This window comes from Alligator mississippiensis, chromosome 1 (genome assembly GCF_030867095.1).
Source record: "Alligator mississippiensis isolate rAllMis1 chromosome 1, rAllMis1, whole genome shotgun sequence".
In the NCBI taxonomy this organism is placed as follows: Eukaryota; Metazoa; Chordata; order Crocodylia; family Alligatoridae; genus Alligator; species Alligator mississippiensis.
In genome coordinates, this window is record NC_081824.1 from 52,108,086 (window position 1) to 52,129,475 (window position 21,390).

The 21,390-nt window shown below is 43.6% G+C and overlaps 1 long non-coding RNA gene across 8 annotated transcripts in view; it reads left to right on the forward strand.

Annotated features, from left to right (window-relative positions):
* Window positions 1-21,390, forward strand: part of LOC109285533 (hypothetical protein) — a 246,556-nt gene that overhangs the window by 117,393 nt on the left and 107,773 nt on the right. Inside the window, exon 1 of one of the 8 annotated variants that reach the window (XR_009463397.1) lies at window positions 14,778-15,018. The exons of 6 other annotated variants lie outside the window; for them this stretch is intronic. This is a non-coding gene — a long non-coding RNA (hypothetical protein). Of the gene's footprint in view, window positions 1-14,777; window positions 15,019-21,390 lie in introns of those variants that run through there. One more of the 8 variants, XR_009463398.1, reaches the window with a different exon arrangement.

Below are 21,390 nucleotides of genomic sequence, written 5' to 3' on the forward strand. Positions count from 1 at the left end.
TTCGGGATCTGGATCATCAGGACCTTCACGGTAAATCCTAATAGTGAACTCCCAGAGTGCTGCATTGCAATACTGGCTGGAGAACTCAGGTGAGACAACATTGATGTAGCTGCACTGAGTGAGACCTGTGGAGTCGGAGATGGGCATCTCAAAGAACATGGAGGCGGGTATACCCTCTTCTGGAGGGGTAAACAGGAAGGAGAATGCTGGCTTCATAAGTGCATTGGTTTGGCCATCAAGAATTAACTCATAAGCCAACTCAATTAGTTCCCTATTGGAATTAATGAGCACTTCTTGACACTCTGTCTTAAACTAGCAGGGAGTCAATACACCACTGACATCAGCATGTATGTCCCGTCTCTTGACAACACCAACAAAACCAAGGAGGAATTCTATATCACCCTTGACCAAGTCCTTTCTGGTATTCTGGAGGAAGACAGACTTATTTTTCTTGGTGTTTTCAGTGGCAGTCTTGGAAGGGACTTGAACTTATGGAACGGAGTCATTAGCAAGGAAAGAGTGGGAAAAGTCAACTCCAATGGCATCCTCCTCTTGACTAAATGGACTCACCTCATCAACACTCTACTCCATCAGAAAAAAAGCACAAGACCTCATGGAAAGACCAAAAATTGGCACTTGATTGACTATGTCATCGTTCATGCCTAGGATCACAAAGATGTCTGCATCACCTGAGCTATGCTAGAAACTGATGATTGCTGGACCAATCATCAATTCATTCACTCAGTTATCTAATTTAAAGTGGCTCCCAAACAATAGCTGCAGCAAAAGCAATGTTGATGGAAGATCATCAAAGGCCTCGAGGACCCAGTCAAGCAAGACCTCTTTCACCAGCGCCTCAATGAAAAACTGGTGAATTCCAATCAACAACAATGAGAGAATGTTGGTAGTGTTTATGGTGTTTTCAAGTCCACCATCACCAGTGCCTGCAAAGAGACACTTGGATTCTCTACCAGGAAACATCAAGACTGGTGTGATGAGATTGATTGGGAGATCCAAGAATTGAGCAACCACAAATGCAAGGCCTTCTGTTTTTGGCAGAACAACATCAACTCCAAGCAAAAGAAACTGAATCATGAACAAGCCAAGGCAGAGGATCCATGATATGAAAAACAGATCATGGGAAGGTAAGTTGAAGGAGACTCAACAACTTGCTGTCATCCATGATGTGTATGATTTTTTTTCAGTGCCAAAACCATATACAGTCTGAGCACTTGGGGACCAGCCCCCTTGAGATTGAAGGATGGAGGAGACCCAATCAAGGAAAGGGGAACCATAAGTGCCTGTTGGAAGGCACATTTTGAAGACCTTCTTAATTGAGACTCTGTTGTTGATGGAAGTGTGTTCTAAACTCCATCCATAACACCCAGTTAGAGATGATCTTGGAATCCCTGCAACCCATGATGAGGTGAGGAAAGCCATCAGACAGATGAAGAATGATAAGGCATCTGGAGCTGATGGAATCCCCACCAAAATCTTCAAGCAGGAGAGAGAGACGCTCACATCACAGCTCCTTGCCCTCATTTTAAGGACTTGGAATGATGAGGAAATCCAAGGTGACCTCACAGATTCCATGATTATGAACATCTTCAAGAAAGGAGATAAGTCTAACAGAAAACTAAAGAGGGATTGCCTTGCTGTGCACCACAGCAAGCATGAGATACCTCAAGTCCCTGGAGAAATACCATTAATGTTGCCTGTGGAAGATCCTTCAAACCCAGTGGGTACACAGGCACACCAACATTAGTGTCCTCTTGCAAGCAAATACTATGGGCATCAAGGTGACGATCATCTGACATTAACTTTGCTGAGTTGGCCATGTCATCTGGATGTCCAACTCCAGGCTCCTAAAGCAAGTTTTATTCTCCCAGCTCAGTCCAGTCATATGCTCAAGAGGAAGGCAGAGAAAGCACTACAAGGATGTCCTCAAGGTCAACTTGAAAAAGTGCAACATTGATATCAACTCATGGGAGGCTATTGCCCAGGACTGCCCCAAATGGAGGAAGAGTCTGCTGCATGGATTTCAGTACTTTGAAACCTTCTGATTACAGGAGATGGAAAAATGGACATAGCAGAAACAGCATGTTGCAAACCAGATCCAGAACTCAGAGCCACCCACATGGAAACGTGCTCAAGCTGCAACAGAGTGTGTCGATCCTGGATCAGCCTTGTCAGCCCTCTTTAGAGAGGGCAATTATGGAAGACAATCATCATCAACTGTGAGGAATTGCCAATTATGATATTAAATTGTTTGTGTGCCAACATTGTCCTTTAGCTTAAATAGTTTTTTTCTCCACCTGTCTACACTTCTCCCCAGTGAATATATCACATCCCCTTTCAACCTCCATTTTGTTAGGCTAAACAAACTAAGCATTTTTTAACTACAATAGGCTCTCTGTTTCATTGATCATCCTAATCTCTTCCAGCAGGAGTTTGTCTTTCTTCAGCCTGGGTGACCAGAACTAACCAGCCAATGACTGCTAGTATCTGGTAGGTTGAAATCTTCAGAGATACGATTGGTTAGGAAGAATCCTGTCTTTCATTACCTCATTTCCAGAATATGGGCAGAAGGAGCAGTTGGCAGATTTTGTGTCTCATGGTGAAGGTCACACCTTCCTGTATTTGTACAGCTCTGATTTTCAGAAAAAGAAGTGCTGATTTCTCACATTTTCATTTTCTTCATGAAATAATTGCAGACAAAATCCTTGAAAGCATTACAAGCTCATCATTGCTTTCCCTAACAGGCATTCTCTACAGGGAAGGACGTCAGGTCATTAGGTTAATTTCTATATGTTCTTTTGTGTTTAGCTTATTATACAAATAATTGCTGTTAACTAATAGCTTTACTCCTAGCAAAAATCTAGTTTACAAGTAGAGTCTTTTCGAGCCTGGAGCCTCTGCTATTTTGTATTAGAACATCTATTAACTTCAGGGCTTTCAAGTCTGATATCTAAGCACTTTAATTGTCACTATAATTGATTTTACCTTTGACTTGGCATGGTGATTGCTTTGTAATTTGTTGATGATTAATGGCTGTCCTCTGGTTATCTCTGCTTGGCTAAGCCTTAGGCAGGGATCAAGCAGTTGGTTTGTCTTGATTCTGACTTTTCCTAAAAGACTTCAGAAACTATTTGGATCAAATTCATCAAAAAAGAAAAAAGATATGGCATGTTCTGCCACATCTTTAACTCCTTGGTTGAAGAGGTTGGGGGTTTGTGTTAGGCCTAGATTTTTCAGGGCCCTTTGTAAAGTTGGATGGGTGGGGATAAAAACAGTTTTCTGGTCCTTGCACTTTTTGAGGTTGATTATTCACCTGTCTGGGCCAATAAGTGCCACATTTATACTTTCTCAGGGCATGGACAACTTTATGTTGCTTTTCCTTCTTCCTTCACTGCACCTAGAATTGCTTGCTCCCTATAATTCTAGAAACCCTTGATAGAAAACCTAATCAATCTAGCCAGTGTATGTCTGACTCCTGAGCACACCCTGCTCACCTGCTTGCCATCTCCAATCCTGGAAGCCATACTAGTGGTATCTTTCCTGGTAGCTATTAAGCACACTAGAGAGATCTCTCGAGAGTGGCACAATGAGTGAAGAATGCTGAGGAATGAGTGCATGAGGTATGTGGTATAGACATACCTTAATTGGCAAGGATTATTCCTCCTGGTAATAGCTGGTGTGGCCCAAGGCAGGAAGAATTAAGGTGCCTTTCATAGGCAGAACCCTTGTGTAATGCAGTCAGATAAAGTCTTTGAAAAGACAGTTCTATCTATTGAATGAGCTAAACTAGAATGTTGTTAGGTGACAGTCCCATTTACTACTATATTGGCATACAATAGTGCTTCTTTACTGAGGAAGTACAAAGTAAGAACACTTTTGGATCAGCCATATGGCAGAAATAGGTCCCAGTTCTTATGATCTTACCCTAAAATATTCTTATGATCTTACCCTAAAATATCCAGATGCAGGGGTGTGCAATATGTGGTGCTACAAACCACACATGGGGAATGTGAAAATGTGCACCACACTGCAAATTTTTAGTGCAGTGGCAAAATTTGCTACTGGGAAATCCCGGTAGCAAAAACATGCACTGGAACAAGAAGCAGCACAATTCACACCAAACAAGCATGTGCCGGCACAAACAGAGGCCAGAACATCCAGAGCAATGGTCTGGCTGCCAGCCAGGCCTCCATGTTCCCCTGCTGCCCCAGCATGTCACCTGGTAAGACTGCTGGGACCAGCACAGGTGCATCATAGGTTTTGAATGTGATCATTGTCATTATTGCATAGAGGTACCTCACAGTAAAAGACTTGGGCTTGCATTGCATTTACATAGTTATATTACCCATTTTAGACAAAGGTATCCCTACAGGGGCTTCAGGTTTTCTCACTGACCCACCCTCCTGCCTCCTCCCTCACAAATTCATGATTATAGTCAGATGATTGTACAGTTAGAAGATTCCTCATAAGCCTGAAGAATGGGAAGTGCAACAGGAGCGCAACAAGAGACAAGCCTGGCTAGACAGTAATATCTTTAATGTGTTAAAACTTACAACGGAAGCCTACAAAAAGTGGAAACTTGGTCATAGGAATAGGGAAGAGTGTAAGAGTATCACATAGGTGTGTATGGAGAAAGTTAGGATGGCCAAGGCATGATTTGAAATGTAACTGGCAAGGTCCATAGAAGGTAATAAAAAGGGATTCTACAACTATGTTAAGAGTAAGAAAAACCATAGGTCCCTTACAGAATGCAAAAGGCAATCTAGGTCTGGATAATGCAGAAAAGGATAAAGTATTTAATGCCATTTTTTTACTTGAGTCTTCACAAACAGAGGCAGCTACCAGATGACAAGTGCAGTTGGCAACAAAGATAGAGAAGGAAACAAATAGCGTGGAGTAATGGCAGAATTTATTAGGGATTACTTAGATAAATTAGACACTTTCAAATTGGAAGGGCCAGATGGGCTGCAACTTAGGGTACTGAAAGAATTGGCTGTGGTAATTTCATAGCTATTAGTTATCCACTTTGAAAACTCATGGAAGTTGGGTGAGGTTCCTGATGATTGGAAAAGATCAAATATAGCACCCATTTTTAAGAAAGACATGGGTGAGGATCTGGAAATTTATAGACTGTCATCCTGACCTTGATACTTGGAAAGATAATGGAGCATAGAGTCTCAAGGATTCCTCCAGTAGTGTATGCTGAAGCACCTGGAAGAGTGCAGGGTGATCAGCAGGAATCCTGGTTTTCTTTGATAAAAAAAAAAAAAATCTTCAATTTTCAGAATAAAAAAGTAACCCAAAATGAAACACTGCTATATATAGAGATATATTAGTGGTATTTCATTTTAACCATGGAAAAATGTGGATTTTCAGTTACTTTTTTTTTAACCTGAAATTTGGAGATTTTTTTTTTTATATCAGAGAAAACTAGGATCCCTGATGATCAGGAACAGCCAGAATGGATTCACCAAGAGCAAGTCATGCCTGACCAACTTGATTTCCTTCTATGATAAAGGCTTTGTGGACGGGGAGAAAGAAGTATATGTGATATACCTTGACTTTAGCAAGGTTTTTGACATTGTCTCTCACAACATTCTTAATAACAACTTAAGGAAATAAAGATGATATGAAAGTGTTGTAAGGTGGATACATAACTGGTTGGATCATTGTGCTGATTAAGTATTTATCAATGGCACAATATCAAGTTGAGAGGATGTATCAGGTGGGGTTCCCTAGGTGTCTGTCCTGGATCTAGTATTGTTTTAATATCTTCATTAATGATTTGGACTATGGGATTCAGTTCACAGTTAGAAAATTTGCCTATGACACTAGGTTGGATGGAATGGCAGTGGGTAGGGACAAAAATTGCACATAAACTGGTATGTGATTGGAAACTGCCTCAACTCTGTAACAGGACAGAAGTTCAGTGCATATAAACGGCTTTCAAAATGGCCAAAACTGGTTTTGGATAAAACTAGATGGATGTAATATCAGACTTAACTGATTTAGGTTAAATCATTTTATTGTACTGTCCCAAATCCCCTCCAGCTTCAAGTTAACTCACAGTCCCCCGGCATCCCTGGATGCTTTGCACCTCCCCTGCAAACTTCCCCTTTCAGGGTGGGTGGGCTAGCCTTGGCCCAAGTTTTTTATTCCAGCCAAACATGGAGACATGCAGTAGTACCCCACTGGCTTCCAGCCTGGGCTACTGTAGGCATGTGGCTGCATTTCCAGAATCAAATGTGAATGTCTTTTCGTTTGCTTCTCAGTTCAATCTACATAGCTTAGAGTAACCTACAAAGATTGAATTGAGTCAGCCTCAGGCTTTTTGACTGTCTATACTTAGCCAGACACTCTGGAGGGCAGGATGACCTGGATAGATTGGAAAAATGGTCTGCAAATCAATCAGATGAGATTCAACAAGGAAAAGTACAAAGTCCTGCCCTTGGGATGGAATAATTGCATTCACAAATGCAGACTGGGGAATGATTCTGTAGGATGCAATACTGCAGGTAAGGACCTGGGAGTTGCAATAAACCATAAAGTGATTATAACAATATGCTCTTGTTGCAAAAGAAACCCAACAGCATCCTGGGTTGTATCAACTGGAGTGTTATGTGCAGATTGGGTAGATCCTTCTACTCTATTCAGCACTGGTAAGATATCATTTGGAGTACTGTGGCCAGTTTTGGGCCTTGCACACCAAGAAGGATGTGGACATATTGGAAAGAATCTAGCACAGAGCAACAAAATGATTACTGGCTTGAGAAGTAAGATTTTTGAGGAAAAGCTTAAAGAACTAGGGTTATTTAGTTTGGAGAAAAGAAGGATGAGGAGTGGGAGGGGAGGGAAGGAGAGAATTGATAACAGTCTTCAAACAGCTTAAGGGTCATTATAGAGAGGGTGGAAATAGGCTTTTATCTGTGACTGTAGGACACAGGACTAAGTGCAATGCCTCAAGTTGCACCAGAGGAAATTTAAGCTGGAGAGATTAGGAGGAACTTTCTGGCTATGAATGGTCAGGCATTGGTACTAGAGCTAGCTAGCTAGAGAAATTGTGGGACCTACATACCTGGTAGCTTTCAAAAGCAGGTTAGACACTTAGCTGGGATGGGTTAGTCAGAGATGACGTTGCCTTGAGCAGGGGGCTAGACTAGATTACATTGTGAAGTCCATCCAGCCCTACTTTCCTATGATTTTTTTTCCTTAAGGGCCCTATGTACATGTTATTTTGAAAGTGAAAGATAGGACTTCTCATTTTATTCTGTTCAGGGGGTTGTAAAAACCTGTTTGAGGAGCTAGTATTTCCTTTGTGTTTGGCGAAAAAAAAACACTGCACTTTCAGATGCTGCACTTTCAGATTTAATTTTTATTCCTTCTTCCTCTGTCTTCCTAATTCCATTAAAATAATACTGTGACCCATAGCTTTATGCTTTGCTATTTATCCTATTTTCTTCTCTGTGGGTGAGATTTGAACCAGTTAAAACTGGCACTAAAGGTTCCTGTATCTGTAGGTGTCAAACAAGCGGATGATCTGTGATCCATAGCAGAGTTAGACTCTGGAATAATTATATATGGTGGGGCCAGATCAGTATTATTAACATTAGTATTCATTTTATTCATATTCTTAACATTAGTATTGTCAGTATTATTAACATTAAAGAATAGATACTGTTGAAATTCTTATGAATGACTCTCAACGTTACATTACATTGAACAAACAGTTGGGTTTTGCACTTTGCAACTTGGCTTGCTTTGTTTTTCTCCTCTCTCTCTCTCGCGCTCTCTCTCATTAGCTCTTTTTGAGTGTGCTTCTAATAAGGGCAAACATGGTGCAGGTGCATTTGGATTTATTTGGAAACAATCCCAGCTATTTTGTCAGCTTGGCAGCACCACATATAGCAAGGCCTTGAAAATAAATCCCCATCGGAGCCAGACAATACAAAAACAAGAAAACACCAGAGGGGAAAAAATTGTGTGTTTAAAACCATTGGCTTAATTTATTTCAAATACCAACCCAAATATAAAGTCTTAGGCAGTGACTAAACACAAATAAGAATACAGATGGGTTTTTATTCTAAACTATCTAAAAAAAAAGAAACAATTTCGCAGCACAAATATTTACATGACATAACAAGTAGTTAAAGTTCACTTTATGGAACTGTAGTAAACCAAAACAACCAAAGGCTAGCTTATTTTTGAAACATCATTCTATTATACTAACTTTCGCATTCAGTTTTTGGATATTTCCTAGCAGCTTCCACTTTGAGCAAAATTACAAATCTGAAAAGCTGTTTCAAAGGTAATCTTTTCTTTCCGAAAGTGTTCAGAAGTGTACTCTGAACTACACAATCTACCTGCAGTGTGCGCTAAGTGGGGAGATGTCTGCCATCTTGGCTGCCACTGGGAATTGAAGTGTTGATCTTCAAGGTTGTAAGTGAATAAATACAGTATAAGCTAAGCGACCAGGACACTGTCTTTGGGGTTATAACATTGTTTGTGGATAGAGCATGTTGGATAAGGGAGCTAGGTTGTAGCCATGTTGGTTTAAGCACAGAGGCAGATGAACTCTTTAGGTAGATGTGATATCTTTTATTGGACCAACTAAATAGTTGCAAAAAAGTTGTTCTTTGCAAGCTTTTGGACACACATATCCTTCATCAGGCAAAAAAAAAAAAAATAAAAACAAAAAAACAATATATATCTTGCCTGATGAAGGACGTGTGTGTCTGAAAGCTTGCAAAGAACAACTTTTTTTGTAACTATTTAGCTGGTCTAATAAAAGATATCGCCTATACCTAAAGAGTTGTATATGTAACACACTCTCCTCAGAATACTTCCAGAATAAAATTGCTCTGTGCACGGAAGAATCTTAGAATTACAACTTAAATCAGATTTAGAAATGCTCTTAAAGCTCTTTGAGATACTTAATGAAGTAGAAGGAAAAAATAACGGACATATTTATATCCTGTTTTCATTTCCTGAATGCTAACTTTCCATAACTAATGCAAATTTCACAAAGTGTGTAATAGAGTTATTTATGGGAAGTTTTTCTAGAGTAAGTAAATTGTAATAAGATAAGAAGGAATGTTTTTCTATGGCTTAGAAATGAGAGAAAAGAAACAAGTTAAAATGAACAGTTCTCTTTAGGGAAATGTGGAATGGTCCAAATATTTCTAGAGGGGCTGAAAGTCTGTTTGTGGGTGGCTGTTCTTCTGCAGGAAAGTTTAATGACACTTGATTTTTAATTATTATATTATATATGCAAAACCAGTAATATTTTCAGTAATCTAAAATATTAGTAGCTGTTTTATTGCATAGTCTATCATTTTCTACCTTGGCTCTACTGTCAACAGCAATGTTGATCTTGATACTGAGCTTGCTAGTAGAATCAGCACAGCAGCCAGGAATTTTGGTCTTTTGGAAGACGGAGTTTGGAATAATAACAAACCATCACTAAAGTAAAAATCCAAATTTATGAGAAATGTGTTTTATCCAGTCTTCTATATGATTCAGAAACATGGACAACCTACAGCACACATATCAAAAGACTAAAGAGCTTTCATACCAGATGCCTTTATAAAATTCTTCAAATAAGATGGCAAGACAGGGTAACAAATGTGAAAGTGTTAAATCGTACTGGTATGTAATTCATGGGAATGTTGATAAGTAAGAAAGGACTCAGGTGGTTTGGTCATGTCAAACAAATGCTGGATCACAGGATCCTGACGAATGTGCTGTACTCTGAAGCTCATGAATGGTCTAGAAAGAGAGGCAGACCACCATGAGGATTTCAGGATGCTTGCAATGATGATTTAGCATCCTTTGAAATCTCTGTGGATGATCAGGAAAGGAGTGCAGAATGCTGTTCTGGTTGGCGAAGTCAGCTTGCAAGTGGAGAAAGGCACTGCGAGGAAGACTGGATCAAGTTTTGTGATGACTAGCGTCAGAGAAGGAGAGTATCTGCTGCTCGTATTCAGAGCACTGCTGTGTGTGGGTGTGCCCTACCTGTGGGCCCTACCCCAGGGGGTATGCATACAACAGTTTGGGAACCCCTGATATAGATATCTTTTTAGGAGAGAAAAATCGAATCATGATTTAGTCAGACAAGGTTCTTTGGATAATTTTGATATATTTTATTAGACCAAATAAATAGTTGGAAAAACTCTTCTTCACAAGCTTTCAGGTACAAACAACCTTCTTCAGGCAGAGCCCTCTTGCAAAAAAGAATTTTACCAACTATTTTGGTTGGTTTAATAAAATATATTAGATTTACCCAAAGAACCTTGTTTGCCTATGTCATTAGACCAACATGGCTAGAACCAACACCCCTAAGCTTGATTTAAACATTCCTAGTGGTGGCAAATTAAAAACAACCCTTGGCAAAATATTCCAATAGTTGCTTTTTCCATCTCACTTGCTTATTTACTTGCTTGTGTGTGGTGTGTGTGTGTGTGTGTGTGTGTGTACATAGTATTTATATAGGTATGTGTGTGCGTGTGTGTGTGTAATTATATATATAAAACAGACGTGTATATATTACTGCTATATATATTACTGTTTATATATAATACAGATACATTCAATATATATATTATCATTCATTATACATTATATAATGTATCTGATTTATATATATATTTATTTATATATATTATTGTGTGTGTGTGTGCATAATTTTAATTATATGTAATGTGTGTGTGTGTGTGTGTGTGTGTGTGTAGGCAACCCTCAGCATGTGTGCCAGAGCATAGTATGCAACAGCATTTTGCTTGTCACTCACGCCTTAGGGAAGGGGCCTGGGCTGCACTGCCACTAGGATCGGGCTTCTCATGATTCCCCCTTTGTATGCTGCTGGCACACCAACATCTTATAAATCAAGGTTGTGGGTATTTTTGGCACTGTGCCAAACTAAGTTGCCGCCCCCTGATATAGATATTACCACCCACACACACACACTAGCCAATTGCACCACATGAATGATGGGGGTGGGGTGGGGATGGAGCACCACCGCTGCCTCCCAGGAGCAAGGCGGGGGCAGCTTGCCCTGCTGTCCCCTCAGCCAGTGCTGCTGCTGCTTCCATTTCCAGGGAGCAGGGCATGGGCGGCTGAGGCCAGTGCTACTGGCCTTGCCATCCTGTTCTGTCTGCTCTGTTGCCACTGCCTCCAGGGAGCAAGGCCAGAGGGGGGTGAGGCCAGTGCTGCTGGCCTCATCCCCCCACTCCATCCCCTCTGTTTCTGCCATCATGGCATCATTCTGCTGCGCTGCTGCCGTCTTCTGTCTGGAACGCTCTTGGAGCACTCTGATTGGTTGTTTCAGTAACTGATTGGTTGTTTCAGTAACCAATCAGAGTGCTCCAAGACTGTTATGGATAGGCAGGTGGACTAAGCCCTTAATTATATCAGAATACACACACACACACACACACATACACACACACACACAGATATATAAATATATATTAGACCTATGCAAAGCAGTAAGTATTTGCTTGGGATTTGGATTCAGCTGAGTCAGAGGGACAGTGATTTGATTCAGTGATTTGAATCACTGTCCTGATTTGATTTGGCTGATTCAGATCTGGAGATTCGGTGTTGATTCAGAGATTCGGCTATAGACTATACAGGCAGTTCTTAACAATGCTGGACACAGGGGCCTCCAGCTGGTAAGTCTGTTGCGGTGGGTGGAGGGGGAGGGAAGGGAAGTGGGGGCAGATCAATGCCCCCACAGTGAGGGAGGGATTGGGGCTGGGGTTGGGAGAAGCTGCCCAGCCAGAGTGGGGGGGTGCAGGACTTGAAGAGGGAGGCTTCTGCCACTGCGCACCCCCAGTCCGGGAGCTGCTCTTCTGGTGGCTCCTCTGGTGGCTCTTGCCACTTGTCCAGGTGGGTATGGGAGTGGGTGTGTACCCCCAGATCTGCACGAGGTGGGCTGGACCAGGCTGTGCTCCAGATGGGAGGCAGAAGGCACTGGGAGTGGGGGCTATGCCCTCCTGCTGCATGCTCAGCTAGGGCGGGGAGGCATGGGACGGTGCTGCTGCTCTGTCTTGGACAAGCGGCATGACAGACAGACATACATACATGCAGACAGACAGACAGAGGGACTAAGCCTTTTATTTTATTAGTATATACATTCTCATATAATAAAGGGCTTAGTATGTCTGTCTGTCTGTCTGTCTGTCTGTCTGTCTGTCCATAATGCTGTTGATCAAGTGTGCATGCTCCCCCAAGAGGGCCAGCAGCTATGGGCTGGGCAGGCTCCACCTCCTCAGACAGGGAGCCGGGGCCAGAGGAGGAGAGAGCCATTAGAGTTTAATATTTACTTGCTCCTAGATGGCAGTAGAAACTAGGGGAAGCCCTCAGCATGACTGAGCATCCGAGCCGTGGCCTCCCCCGGCCATTCCCTCCTTCCTGTCTCTGCCTTGCTCCAGAACCACGTGGCTCCCAGCTGCATCACTGGACTGGGGAGCATGGAGCCCCACTGGTACGTGTGTGTGTAGGGGCAGAGTGAGTGAGTGAGTGAGTGAGTGAGTGAGTGAGTGAGTGAGTGAGTGTTCAGGGGCAGAGTGTGTGTGTGTGTGGGCAGGGGCAGAGTGTGGGGGTGCATGTGCAGTCAGGGGCAGTGTGTGTGTGTGTGTGTGTGTGTGTGTGCAGGCAGGGGCAGAGTGTGGGGGGTGTACAGGCAGGGGCAGAATGTGTGTGTGTGTGGGTGTGTGTGTGTGAAGGGGCAGAGTGTGGGGGGGTGGGTGCATGTGCAGGCAGGGGCAGAGTGTGTGTGTTCATAGAGTGAGTCCCACATGCACACCCCACCATACACATGCATCCACACTGACTTTGCACTGCTATACAGACAGACACCCACACCCCCTCACACAGCCCAGCCACCATCCCCCCACACAGTTCCTTCACAAACCCCACACCCACCCACATCCCACATATCCACACAACCCCCACATGCTCCCTCACCCCACATAGCCATACATCCACATCCCCCCACAAACCTATACCCACCCCCCAGAACATACAAAAGTAAGACTTCATTTTAAGCTATTGTGCGATCAACTCTGTGTACACTACACAAACACATGTTAATCTGGACAAAAATATTTTTGAAATCAAATTAATAAATGCTGTACATTTCCTTTTTAGAATATAATTTAGTATTTTTCTGCTTCCAAGATGACAAAACCCTTTGCTGAAAGGAGTACTTCCAGGGACAATGGGAGGGACTTCTGGTGGTAAAGGTCAGGGGCTAGGGGGTAGGACTTCCAGTCACAAGGTGGTGACCAGTGGGTGGGGCACCTACCAAGGGATGGATGGCCCCAAAGGGTGAATGGGGGTGGGGCATGTAAACACTCCCTGAAACACTCCATCATTCATGATGGGCAGTTGGCTAGTATTACATGTATCATTTTATATATCTGGTGTAACATATAAACAGAGGTGATATAGATGTCTGTGTATGTGCCTGCATGTACATATATATATTTCTAATTTGACTAGCATCAGCTTCCAGACACTCAATATTGTTGTATTTTGTCTGATTGATTGATGAACCCTTCTTTATTTAAATTTATATTTAATTTGTACCTACTTAAGAGACTCTGATCAAGGACATGTACAAACTTCCATTTCTAGTAATAAACATTTCTAGTGCACTAAGTAGACTTTCCCAAAACTCATTTTCTGGCCCTCACGGTTTTAAAATAGCCTCCCTGGTCACCCAGCTGAGTGGTATGGGTGGCAAGGGGAAGGCATGAGACTGCTTCTTAGCCGCAGTGACTGCCCCTACTGACCAGCTGGGACCCCCATGTTAAAAGCCAGCAGGGGCCCCAAGGTCTGGGAGGGGCTGTAGAAGCTGCCTTCTGTGCTTTCTCTGGACTGGGGTAGCTTTGGTCTCTGGCAGACACTAGAGCCTTTCCTTGTGGCTTCACTTCTTGTTCCTGGAAGGAATTAGGCTATAGAATATAATACAATGTTCATTCTTCATGGAGAAAATCCCCTGGGGCTGACTTCTGCCTGGTTGGAGTCACCTTATTTTGTCCCAGAACGACCATTTTTGTTCTGGGAGACAGAGTACAAATGTTTGTACACTTTTGGTTTCTACCAGAGGAATGGTGATTCCGAACACCTGTATATGGCCAAAGTCAGCCCTTTCCCTTCTCTTGCATAAGCTAAATAGATGGAACTCTTTGCATCTCTCACAATAAGAACTATCTTTTAATACTTGAATAATTATTGCATCATTTTTTGAACCACCTCCAGTTTTTCAAAATTCTTCTTGAAGCATGGTAATCACTTGTGAGTAAATTAGACACAGCATTCTTGTTGTGGGTGCACTGATACCAACACAGATGCAATGAAATCTCCCTACTCAAACCTAATATTTTCCTGTAGATGTAGCCAAGGATCTCCTTAGTAGTTTTACCTCTTATGCCTATATCATGTCCTTGTCCCTGATGCTCCTAGGGAAGGATGCTTGCAAGCAAACCCCACCCATATGCTATCACTTGCACCCAGGAATGAATGAGTGAAACGACTCTTGGGGCATGTTGAAGACAGAGGTGGTGTCTTCAGGAAAGCCTCACTGTTGTAGTAGAAGGTGAGTAGGGTGTGAAAGTGTCCTTTTCCTGAGAGGGGTAGGGACCCTGTGAAAACATGCTTTTAACCACTGGGATCTTATTATCAACTTATTATCCAATATGATCCCAGAGTCACTGAGTTCCAGAATACAGACTCCTATTCCTGTAAGTGTGGCCTGTATTCTTTGTTTTAGGTATGTATTTCTGACTTGGGACCGTGCACTTGTTTGTCTCAGAAATGAAATATGGGTACAGAAGTTAGACATAAGCAGATCCGGGAATTTGAAAAGGGGGATGAAGGAACAAGCAGCAACTGGCACTGTACCCATTCCATTCTCAGTCTCAACCCTCACCCTGGGATGGAGCAGCACCCCACACCACAGGAGCAGCAGTTGGGGATTTTAAGTTCTTAAAGCAGGTAAGAATCTCCCCTGCTTTCAGTAGCCATTTCTGCCCCCTCTAGGCTGAGTGGCTCCTCACCTCCTATTCCCCTCCCTCACCCTCTCTACTTGTGCTTCTGAGCACAGTGAAGACAGCTCCATCCACTGTCCCAGCGATTCCTGCCCCATGCTACTTGGGGCTGCAGGGAGCACCTGCATGGGGAGCTAGGCTTGGCTGGGAAAACAGCGGTGGTGGGATGGCTTTGACTCCTTGTGTTTTGTCCCAGGTTAGCAGGAAACACCCAGGGGAACCTGGGCAGGGAGGGAAGAACTTGCTTACTATCACTGCTACTGGTGTGTCTGGCTGTGCCCAGCTCCCTGCTCAGGGTGGCTAGGGGCAGGCAGGAGCAGCTCTGGAGCTCCCCTCACCCTGGGTCAGCTGGGAATGGCAGTGGGCAGGGGGGAGAGAGGGGAAGTGAGGGGATGTACTGCTGAGTACTGAAGGGAAGGGAGTGGGGATTCTTACCTGCTACTGCTCCTGAAGGCAGTCTGAAAGGGGAGTGCTTTCATGCCACCCTGTCCCTCCTGGATCTGCACCTGAGGTTAAACACAAACATCCATATACAGTCATCTAAATAAAAAACATATTTTCATAGATCAGGAGTATTCTTGGCTCTATTGACTCCAATATATTATAAATGGGATCAATTCACATAAAGACTTGTCATCAGATGTCTTGAAGAGGGCTTTCATTGTGGCCTGCTTGTGGCACTAGGGAAAACACCCATGATAACATCAAATGTGTTGAGTCTGGTTGTCCTTTTGCTTACACCGGAGTAACTTAAGAATTATTTTATCTCAGGGGTTTTCAACCTTTTTAAACAGATTTACCCATTCTGTCTCAAAATATCACCTCATGTACCCCTTTATATTTTTTCCTTGTTTTTAAGGGTGGGTGGCAGATCAAGATCCTGTGGTGAGGGAGGGAGTAGGTCAGGGGAGGGTGCTGCTTAGCAGGGGTAGGACGGGGCATGGGATGGAGCCACGAGTGGCTTGTCCAGGGGGTGTGGGGAGGTGGGGTGGCTCCTGCTGCTGTGCACACCCCAGGAGGGTGGGCTACTGCTGTGGGTGGGGAAGGGGGAAAGATCGAGGCCCCAGTAGTGGGGAAGGGAGTGGGGCTGAGGCAGGGGCAGGGGTTGCCCAGCTGGGGCAGGGCGCAGGACTGAGCTGTGTGTGGGGGGTGGCTCCTGCTTCTATGTGCACCCCAGGAGGGCGTGGTGGGTGAGTGTCCCCAGATCTGCGTTGGGGGTGGGTGCACTGCTGCTGAGGACTGGGGCTCTGGGCTCTTCCTGGTGGGGGCTGGTCGAGGCCGCACTCGGGGTGGGTGGTGGTGGTGCTGGGAGGGGGCGCTATGGGGAATTCTGGAGTGGCTGCAGCCCCCGCTCCAGCCCCACTCCCATAGGTCCCCCTGGTGAGGGAAGGAGTGGGGCTGGGGCTGGGCAGGCTCTGCCACCTGCACTGAACGTGGGGTGAAACTGAGGCAGAAGCCTGGTGGGGGAGCGGTGTGTGGCGGTGGTGCCTGCCTGTGTTTTGCCCAGATGTGGCTGGTGTGGCCACACATGCTGCAGCTCCGGGCCCCATGCCCTGCACGGGCCTAGGCGGAGTCTCTGCTCCTGCCACTCCCAGCTCTGCCCGTGATCTGCCCATGGCTGTAGTACCCTCTGGGGCTGGAATGGGTGGGTGGGAGCTGCTCCCAAGCCTCCCCCCGGCCTCTACCCCAGGTCCCCCACACTGGGTGGTGCCACCACTTCTTCCCCTCCAGCCCCCACAGTTGAGTGCAGACCTGGGGTAGTAGGGCCAGGGTGTGAATCAGGATGTGCCCGAGCTGGCTCTGCCACCCTCCTGGGAATGAGGCCAGGGCTTCATGCTCAAGGCAGACCCTGCTGTATGCAGCCCCCAGGGCCCATGGTGCTGGGGCCAGGAAGGGCTATGGGAAAGAACAGCCTTCCTGCCCACCTGGGGGCTCCTCCTGGCCCCAACACGATGTTCCCAGTTCCAAGTAGTGCCCTCTGGGCCCACTGAGATCCCCTCGAATTCACCATACCCCCCAACCCCCCTCCCAGCTCCCCCACCACCCACCCTGAGTGCAGCCCATTGTGGCCCCAGCCCAAGCCTGCCCTGCCCCACCCCACCCCATGCGCAGATCTGGGAGCACATTCCCCCATGCCCTCCTGGGGTGCATGTAGAAGTGGCAGCAGCTGCCGTCCCCCCCATGGCTCAGTCCAGTGCCCTGCCCTGTCCCAGCTGGGCAGCCCATACATATTCCGTACGACCCTTTTAAGTACCCCTAGGACTATATTTACCCCCGGTTGACAACCACTGATTTATCTTAAACAATTGATGGAGACCAGATGAATGGAGAATCAGGGTGTTCTCTGTGTAAATAACTATAGTTTAGTATATACGTGCTAGTCATCAAGTTTCTATTTTTCAATCCATTCAAATGTTAAACTCATGCATTTTATCTGTATCAAGATCATTAATACTTAATATCTGTAACTGAAAACTCTGTTGGTAGCCCAGGGACATTTCCTTGTGAAAATATATATGACTTGCTCTTCAACTCGTACTCAGTAGGATAACAGGAATTTAAGATTGAGTGATTATACTTCAGAATGCCAATTTTTGTGTACAATATTGATTGTAATAATTTTTGAATAGCCAAAATAATTTTTGGAACTAGAGCAAAATCAGTCATATTTGCTTTATACCAAAGTGTGGAGAAATGGAAAGACATCACTGCTAGAGGCAAGATGGAACCTTTCATAAAAAAAGATTTTTTTTCTATAGTCCACCCAACATTATCTGGTGTATTTCTCAGGGCAGAATTATATAAGGCTATGATAAAGTCCAAGATTAAACTGTAGTTGTTGATTTATTGGTCAAAATTAATGCATGTTCTAGGCTCTCACTCACTATTTAAATATTTCCCTAAAACTATCATTTAAAAAAAAAATCTGGACTTGTAAAGCTGTTTTCTAAATATCAGGATTCTAATTTTTTTAAATAGCTTGAGACACTTATAGCTTCAGCAAAATCAGACTCCTTGAAAAGCTTTTAGATTTCTTTGTACTTCATGTCTCCTAGAGAAAAGCTTATAAAATGATCATGCAGCTATTCACTGAGATAAGAGCTTTTCTTGGTTTTATCTTTTGAAAAGATCTTTAGGTCCAAAAATGTACTTGTTAAATGTGAATACCTATGTTTTTAGCTTGACCTTAGGTAAGGTTTAGGCTCCAGGAAAAGCTTTACAAAATTCACATGAAAGATAAAAAATCATCAATCTTATATGCACATATGAAATTATAACAAAAAAGTATCTATAAAACCTATTTGTATTGTATTTTTTCTTTTAATGAGACATTTGAAAAACACTGACTGTCTTAAAAATGGTGACTTTATTTTAACATAGACAATACTTTATTACTTAGTCAATCTAAATTCAGCTCCAGCTCTCTTTGTTTACTATACTGAAATCTTGACCTTATGCATTAATGCAGTAACTCTATTAATACTTTTACAGATTTTGTCAAATGGCATATTTCCATATGTTTAGATTAACATTTACTCTTTTTCTTTGTTACTTTGTATTGTATTTTTATTATTATGAGTTTTGATGTGGAAAACTAGTGAAGCCCCAGTACTGTGGTTTAATTTGACCAGGATTGGGGTCAACCTGCAGAAAGGGGCCGAAAGCATTAATGTTTCTACTACTTTCCTCAACACACACAAGCGAAGGGAAGCAAAACTGGAACAAAGCCAGGCACCACACAGGGTACTAGCAGGAGCTGGGAGCTGAGATTTGTTTTAATATTCTAATTTGTATAGCACCATTAACACCTATGATTTTTTTGCTGGCCATGTAGAGTTTTGATTGTAAAGACATAGGTTCATTCTGATGAAGGGGGATATATGGCAGATCATGAGATTTTAAATGGACTAGCTACTTCAGACCCAGGCAGAGAGATTTCTCGAGCTGGTGCTGGGATTGTTATAATGAAGCTTTTATAATTTTGTTTGCTTCTTTTTAATCATTGCACTCCAGTCTAGCTCATACTAGTCATACCACACTGAATGACTAAAGGGACTTAAAGAGGCCCTTTGTGAGAATTTGAGTGGCAAATGCTGCTATACACATTCTTTCCAGGTCCCCAATGGAATGTGTTATTCAAGGGGCAGAAAAGGGCTTATTTGGAGAATCTTGCACTCTAGCAGTCCCCCGTGACTTAAAGTTCCCAAAGGGGTTGTTACAAACTGATACAAGTGATAACATCCCTAAGACAGCACTAAGTAAACTCATGTGGGAAAATTTGTAGTCTGGTTGGGGTGGCTGCTTGACAGAGGGTGTAACCACACGAGATGCTTTACTGTGAAGTAGTGTAGTTTACTGCACAGTATGTGCAAGTAACAAATTTACTTGTGAGTAGTTATCGTGCAGTAGCACTCATGTAGATGCCTGACCGAGATCAAATCTACTCCCAGTCAGCCAGCCACCAGGGGGTGGGAGATTGCTTACTGCCCCCGGGAGCAGCCTGTTGCCAGGGCAGGTTCTGCCATGAAATTCCGGGTGGGGACTATGTCCCTCTGCCCTGGCAGCAGGGAGCCCCAAGTGCTGAGATCACGATCAGGAGAGATCCTATATAAGGACCTCCTAGCACCAGCCCTGCTGTCACAGAGCTGGCACTGGGAGATAAGGGATTCTCCACCCAGCTGGGGCTCACTACTAGCTGCCCCACTGGTGGATTAGGGCAGGGGGCCTGTGCCCCTCCCCTGCAGTTCTTTCTAAGTCCTATGCACCAATCAGGGAGCTGGGCCTGGGAGCTCGCTACTGATGAGACAGGGGGACATTGTCCCTGCCCCAACAGCAGGGAGCCTCCTGGGGGCAGAGAGCAATGTCTCAGTTCTGGCCTGGAGACAGCCAGAACAATGGCTCCTGGCCTTGTGCTTCCTCTCAGCCCCTGAGCTAGCACCCAGGGGGAGCCTAGAGCTCCCACTGGTGCCAGCAGGGGCCCATTGCAGGGTCCCAGGAAGCAAAAGCAGTTTGCTGCTATTAGCAGCAAATCTGCTACCACTTCCCTACATGTGCAGATGCCTGCCTAGGAGCATTTACTCATGAGTAATTTACTCATGAGTAAGCTGCTCCTGGATCTAATGCACATGTAGACATACCCAGAGATTGTGGAATAATATGCCTGTACTTCAGCCCCGTGGCAGTATTTCTGAATACTTGTGTTTCAGCTAAATTTTTGCGGGGTTATTGACCAAGAAATTTTGAATTTGGGGTATTTGAATAAAAAGTCAATATTTTCCATGGAAAGCAGACAGTTTTTGCAAAATGTTTTATTTAGTCAAAATCTCTCAAAAGGCAGGCTTGATGAAAAAAAATTAACCAGCCTCACTGCAAATGTTAAATCAGTTATAAGAGCACTAGAAAGAATTTCCTTATGTTTGTGTGTGGTAACCAAACTACAACTTTGTTCTAGTTAGAGCAGCTGCTAAAAAACTCCCTCTGATTAAAAACTGATGCTTCATGGTTTGAAATAGACAGTAGGCAATGGAATACAACATTTACAACATGCATGAAAAACAATCTTTCTCTGTTCATGCAAACACTGATCCAGTTATGAATACTCAAATGGTCCTGAAAGTGGTATCTTAACCTCTTATGATAGGGGTAAAGACAAATACTTGGGAAGAATAAAATTCTCATTTTTTTTAATGTATTGAGAAAATGGCCCTACTTTAATAGTGCCATCTGTATAAAAACATTGCAGCAAAGTCAGTGGCACAGGAATATGAAAACTGCTGCTGAGGTGACACTGCAGTCTGAGGGGTGGGGGGAGGGGAATACTACCAATTTGGCATGATGGATACTTGAAAGTAATTTATTATTTTACTTGTTGAAGTGCTGAATATGGAGATTTTTTTTTCCAGAATGCACTGGAGAAAGGAAGGGTAAAAACAGAAAAAGGGTTGAGTGAGGCAAAAAGTCAGTGCTTGTTGCTACACAAGGCTTCTGCTTTACAATTCTATAAAGGGAAAAAGAGAAATCTATGAAAGTATAAAACTACACCTTGGATTAATCTCTCCCCTGTGCATCTCTCTGTTTATATTTCCTTAGCCCTGAGAGACTGGTGTATGTTTCTGTTTATTTCTGTAGAATCTGGCATTCTCTATGCTATTATACAGTACTCTTTTTCTGCTTTGCTTTTAGTCCCTTCTGCACCTCTTCACTTCAAAGACCTTCCCCCTTTTTTTCCACATCCCTAGGTCTTTTTCCATATCCTGAAACAGTATTTCTGCCCCTAAATACCATTCATTTATAGAATAACAGTGAACAACCATACACA